This window comes from Diaphorina citri, unplaced genomic scaffold (assembly GCF_000475195.1).
Source record: "Diaphorina citri unplaced genomic scaffold, Diaci psyllid genome assembly version 1.1 scaffold335, whole genome shotgun sequence".
NCBI lineage: Eukaryota > Metazoa > Arthropoda > Insecta > Hemiptera > Psyllidae > Diaphorina > Diaphorina citri.
The window spans coordinates 162,414-169,473 of record NW_007377770.1 but is presented as its reverse complement, the minus strand read 5'-3'; positions in this window follow the sequence as shown (position 1 = coordinate 169,473).

Here is a 7,060-nt window from a genome sequence, read left to right as displayed (position 1 = left end):
TTTTCGTTCTATTTTTAAAAATTTTCCAAAAAAAAAAAAAAAAAAAAAAAAAAAAAAAAAAAAAAGCGCAATATTACAACATTTTTCACATTTTTTTCTCAAACGTCCAAGATCGGAATTGAGGGAATTGCAAAAAAAAGAGTCAGTTATTTCAAACATTGTTTCAAAAGAAAGTCTCCAACAATGGAATTTCAGCAATAAGCATAACAATGGGGACAACAGTATGTGACTATTGTGAAGTTTTTGCTGAATATTTGAGTGATGTTTGCCAGAGAGGGAATGATTCTAGGCAACAAATATGGCTGAGTTTGTACTTTGACTTCGTAAGTAGTGGCGGCTGTCGGATTTATGAGGTACATTTCAAATCAAATCAGTGCATTACCAAGTGCCTCCTTTGCAATCAATTTCCATAATATTAACTGGTAGTGCTGCCACTGGTCGCTATTAAATGGTCTTCACGAGGCTGAGTGAAAATAAATCTCACATTGGTGAAATCTGAAATGCACCGGGGAAAAAAGTGGTGACAGGGTGCCACAATTTTAGGGTGGAAGAACTCTATTATTGGGTTACTTCCCCTGATATAGGCTGTTGGAATGCTATATTACAGTGTCGAGCTTCCCGATATAGAGTTCAATATTAGAGTGCCGGAACCCATCACTCAACCAATTGGGCTGCAGGCACCCTAAATGACCCTAGTTTTTTTCTCAGTGTGTCTGATCAAAATTAAAAACTAATGGGTTATAAATTCTGATAGGTTGTTTCCTTAAAGTTCGGCAACACTTAATACGTGTCCCATCTGACCTGAGCTGGCCTGTTTTGAAGTTAAGTTGCCATTTACACTCAGACTGTCTGATAGATCGTGAATGGTCGGCCTAGTACCGGTTAGAATATTCGCAATGTTACACACGAAATTTGTTTTACATACATGGCAATATTTGCAACCAATCATCAGCAGAATATTTTTCATTATTATTAAGAGTGGCCGAGGTCTTATCGTTCCGGTAATGAAGGAAGGCAGGATAGGAGAAAGCCATGCGTTTCGAGAACGAACCTTATCCTGTTTAGGATAAAGTTCCCCTGTGGGTTGGAATCAAATCCCCGACCTGGCGTTTCGAAGGCAGGCGTCCTACCCTCCAAATCAATATGTTTTTAATTCTGAACTGAAACTACTTACAAAAAGTGGAAATACAGTAGATGTCAGAAGCGAAAAAATTGCAGAAATCGACGTACGAATAACAACGAAATTTCTAATAGAAATTCTGAAGTGAAAAAAACTGCAGAAGGAGGTACCTCTAAAAGCCTACATCCAACAGGGCTGCAGTGTAGATAACAAAACACTTGTAGTGATAACTGCAGACCCATCTCTTATCATGATAAATAGACTTATCAACTTATCACGAGTCACATGTGACCTATGAGTCATTAAAAGTGAAAGATACAACACACCGCCTCTAAAACATCTTTATAGCTTTTAGCTTGGAGGGTAGCGTGTTCGTCTTGTAAGCGCTAGGTCGCAGGTTCGACCTAGCGGTAAGGGACAAAATTCTTCCTCGGAACGGCTGGCTTGCGTGTTCGTCTTGTAAGCGCTAGGTCGCAGGTTCGACCTAGCGGTAAGGGACAAAATTCTTCCTCGGAACGGCTGGCTTTCTCCCATATCTCCCATCCTCTCCTCCTGTTCTCTTCGATTTCTGAACGATAAGGTCGCCGTTGTTTCCCTCTTTCAAACCTCAAATTCAATTGAAACTGACCAACCAACTGGACTTGTTATACTGGACGTGTTTACACCAGTAGATGGACTATACCTACGAGCTACGAGCATCGTATTTAGAATTTATTACCTCCCTATTTAATATTTTAATGACTTTTTGTTCAGTTTAAAATCTCCCATGAGTGAAATCTCCAATTATGTGAACCTCCAATGCCCGCCATGACTGTTCTCTAATACTGACTATAATATTCTAACACGACTATTCGAATGACTATTTTATGACGAGCTGTGAGCGACCGATGACGTTTTTCGTGTAGGTAGCAGAGGTTGCATCTCATCAACTCATTATCACTGAAGGAATTGCCGCCCGAGTCAAATGTTAGTATAGTATATCATATGTTTTTAATTCTGAACTGAAACTACTTACAAAAAGTGGAAATACAGTAGATGTCAGAAGCGAAAAAATTGCAGAAATCGACGTACGAATAACAACGAAATTTCTAATAGAAATTCTGAAGTGAAAAAAACTGCAGAAGGAGGTACCTCTAAAAGCCTACATCCAACAGGGCTGCAGTGTAGATAACCATTTTTTATTTTTTTCTATTTCCTTTAGTATTGTTTTTATATCCCCTCTATATGCTCTTTATACGTTACTCAGTTCTTTACATCCAGCCTTCAAGTTCTTTACTTTATATAATTCTGTCATTTGCCTATTGTATGGCAATGTGTCCATTTTATAAAGCGGACATGTCATGTTTTCACGTTTGCTTTGAGAATATCTTTCCTTATGAATTACCTAGGTATATCCACATCAAAAAATCTCCAAGTTTAATTAATTAAGATAAGTAGATCCATACCTATGTTGTACCGGTTGTAGGTACGTAGGGAATTTGTTTTTGTTTATAACAAGTGTTTGAATAGCTCTAGTTTTGTTGCCTGTTGTTGTTGTTTTCAACTTATTGCATCTAAATACAACAACGAAATCCTTTGTTTGATTCCACAGATGGCATCCATCTTGGGGAACCCTATGATATGCACGATGAGGAACGATAATTGATCTAAAGACAGAAGACGCACCAGAAAACGACATGGACAAACCAAACCCACCGCCCAACGAAATGAACGGGTCCAAGAAAGATCTTGACCACAAGAGTCTCAACGAAAAGAATCAGGAAATGAAGAAAATGTTCCTGGACAATGTCGCTGAAAACCGACCACTTGTGATAGGAAACGCAAAACCAGAGATTGTGATAGACAAGAAATTGTTGAAATCTGTACAGAATGTGGTCAAATTCTCAAATTATATTGAGGATAAAATTCCATACCTCGGCTGGGATTGAGCCCACGCCCTCCTGTTTACCAGGCGAGCGTTTTGACCACTACACCACCGAGGCAGGTTAAAACCTTTGTATGTGGCTACCTAGTAGGTACGAGTATATACCTACTACAGGAACAAACGGAAATGATTGTATACATAGGAAGGTATAAAGTAGATACCTATGTAACCTACCTAAATAATAAGTTCGTATGTATACTTATTCGGAAGAGACCATCAGATAATATTATTTTATAATGGACCATATTATTTTATTATGGACTATATTATTTTATTATGGACCTATAATAAAAGTACCTACCCAATATCCTTTCAGGCCGAAATGTCAATGTACCCGCAATCTATTAATTATTTAATTAAGTAGATGCCTGGATAGGTACCTACCAATTGTTATTATTTTACTTATTATTATTTTTTTTTTAATTTAAATTAATGATAAAGGTAGTATGTTACAATATTGTAGAACATTATATAGAACATTATAAAACATTATACCTATTGTAACAATAAATTGTAATATTTATTTAGGTATAACATGCAATAATCACTTAGGTTTAGGTACCTATACATGTACCTTTATGATGGGATGTTCTATCTATTTACGATGTTTTATATACTTTTACGTATAATTTTATAAGTACCTACCTACAATGTTTTATATAGATGGTTATACATATACATATCTATGTTATGTTGTTGGACTTCATTGTTTATTGCGTTTGTTTTGCGGAAGTAATGTCATAACTCCTCTCTTGTCATATCCTTCCTCCCAAGTCTTCATGCAAATATACAATATACACAATACACATCAGGTATTTTTTTTTAAGAAATTTTAATTATGTTAAGCATAAATGCTTGTCACAAATGTCGTTCCCTGCTTAAGTTTGTAATAATGATCGTCCCGAAATCGAAGAGTGAAGGAAGACAGGATAGGAGAAACCCAGCCGTTCCGAGAACGAATCTTATTCGTCCAGGATAAAATCCGCCCCGGGCGGGAATAGAATAGAATCCGCGGCCTAAGCTCTTCCAAAAGGTAGACGCGCTACCAACCAAGCTAACTACAATGGGAACTAGGCTGGTGGTTGATAGATTAATCAACTGGCAAAAGGAGAATCTCAGTCGGTAATGCTATGACACCCCCAAAAACTGTGAAAAGGCTCTCAGGTTCACCACAAACAAGCCTAACACCCTGTAGGCTTTTCAACACTAAACATGTAGTCTATGTATACCTGATCTGAGTATTTTTTTTAAGGAATTTTAATTGTGTTTTTTTTTTTTTTTTTTAAGGAATTTTAATTGTGTTAAGCATAAATGCTTGTCACAAATGTCGTTCCCTGCCTTAATTCATTACGCTAAATTTTAAGACCTGACTTGGACTCGAACCATCAACCTCCAGATCCGAAGTCCACCGCGCTAACCACTACACCACTGAGGTTGGTTCAGGTAGATATTTGACTTACCTATACTTACCTATGGTAGGTATGTACCTATCTATTTATGTATCTATCTGGTATCTGGGTACATATTCTAATATGTGGTACTTTGTGGTACCTGAATATATAGATGCGAAATGAATTCTGAGATTTCCAAGTCGATTTTGAATTTTATTTATCTGAATATTTGTTTGTTTGTTTGTTTGTTTGTTTGTTTGTTTGTTTGAACTTCCGAATATGACAGTTAGTTATAGTCAGATCTTTTTTTTTTTACGGGACAACGTCCCATTTATTACAATAAAAAAACTTAATGCTTAACAATACAAAAAATAGGCAATAAAAAATAAAATCAATAGATAGGTATAGGTAATGAAAACAAGAGAAAATTACAATATAGAAAGGAGAGAAAAAATCTTGATGAAATTTGGCAAACATCAACTTCCACATATACGAGTTCGGCCGAGAAGCAGCACGCGATGGTCTAGAATTCTAGATGGTCATCCATCCAGTTACCAACCACGCCCAACGTTGCTTACTTAATGAGTTTTACAACATGAAAGAATCCAGAGTTAAATACCTACCTGTTACTTATAGGTATAAAAGAATTAAAAGATACAAGTTGGTATATCTATAACTATGTAAATAATAGATACATAGGTTGATACCTCTCCTCGTAAAATTTTATGCCAATGAATCAATGTAATGTAAGTTGAATTTATCTACGTCCTACGTACTATCTAACTTTAGTAGGTAGGTATAAATGTTAGAAGCTTGTATGGATAATTTAGGTGTTCAGAACTTTCAAATATTGAAATTTTCCATTTTCAAAGGAGACTTTGTTTTATTCATTAACACTTTCCCAATTTAGATAGGCATAGATCCTAAATGGGCCCAATTTAGATAGGCATAGATCCTAAATGGGCCCAATTTAGATAGGCATATGTAGATCCTAAACGAGTAACGCGAACGCTATGGTTTATGACAGAATACAAACCGAACCTTAAAGTCCGGCGTTTTTTCTGCGCTAGCCTAGATGCAAATTAAATGTTTATAGCACATGGAATATGTGTTACCTATTACCTTTATGAGTTTATGTCTGATTTATGGGTTTCTAGACTTGATTTATGGGATTGCGAACCTCGGACCTCGTCTAATGGGAACCGCTGTCATGAAATCTAGGTTTGTATTGCCAACAAAGACGCCCCTTCAATTGTGCATTATTAATTGAAATCTACCTTTACGTATGCTATATATATGCTAATACGTTGCATGTACCCTACATAATTACTGTAAACCGTAATATTACTTTAAAGTTATGCGGCAAGTCATACCGGTAGCTAGAGGTACGAAAAGACAATAGGTAGGTACGTTAATAGTATACCCTATATATACTCGTTTAGGATCTAATGCCTATCTAAATTGGGAAAGTGTTAATGAATAAAACAAAGTCTCCTTTGAAAATGGAAAATTTGAATATTTGAAAGTTCTGAACACCTAAATTATCCATACGAGCTTCTAACATTTATACCTACCTACTAAAGTTAGATAGTACGTAGGACGTATGTAGATAAATTCAACTTACATTACATTGATTCATTGGCATAAAATTTTATGAGGAGAGGTTTCAACCTATGTATCTATTATTTACATAGGTATAGATACAACCTCGGACCTCGTCTAATGGGAACCGCTGTCATAAAATCTAGGTTTATATTGCCAACAAAGACGCCCCTTCAATTGTGCATTATTATTATTATTAATTGAAATCTACCTTTATGTATGCTACGTGCTAATACGTTGCATGTATCCTACATAATTAGATAATTACTGTAAACCGAATTAACCGAATACCGATTGTATAGATACACCAACTTGTATCTTTTAATTCTTTTATACCTATAAGTAACAGGTAGGTATTTAACTCTGGATTCTTTCATGTTGTAAAACTCATTAAGGGTTCACATCGTTCACTAGATGGAATAAAGGTTTTCAAGTAGAATCAGACATCTACTACCTGACTAATTATACCTACCGATTGCTACTGGCTTTTTTTTTTTGCTAATATGCTGAATTGAAATACACAGTGGTGTGGGGTGAGATTTTTAAGAGGGAAAACTATAAATATAAACCGATTTACAATAGGTATGTCGATCCGCTGGTGGTCTAAAAGTGTGTCCAAACATAGTCGACCGGCCGTCGCGCGTCGATCGACGAGGTGAATCTATGTTGTCGAGGCAGTGTGGCCGATTCAGTCGACATCTAAAAAAAAACCCCTAGCTTTGATGGAAGAGCCGCCACTAAAAATTCTCCATACCTTCAGGCTAGGTATTAATTGCAAAGTGCCATTCATGATAAATACCTGCATTTCATTATCTATCCTGATGGATACCTTTTGATAATTGATTTATTTGTGCTTTTGTTATGCCTCTCATGAAAGGCAGCTAATTATAGGTAGTACCTATGAGTACTACATCAAATTATGAATTTTAATGTCAACAATTGAACTCAAGAATTTATTATTTGACTCAAGAATGCAAAAGAATCTATTATTATAATGATAAGTATAACCGGACAGTTTCGCAG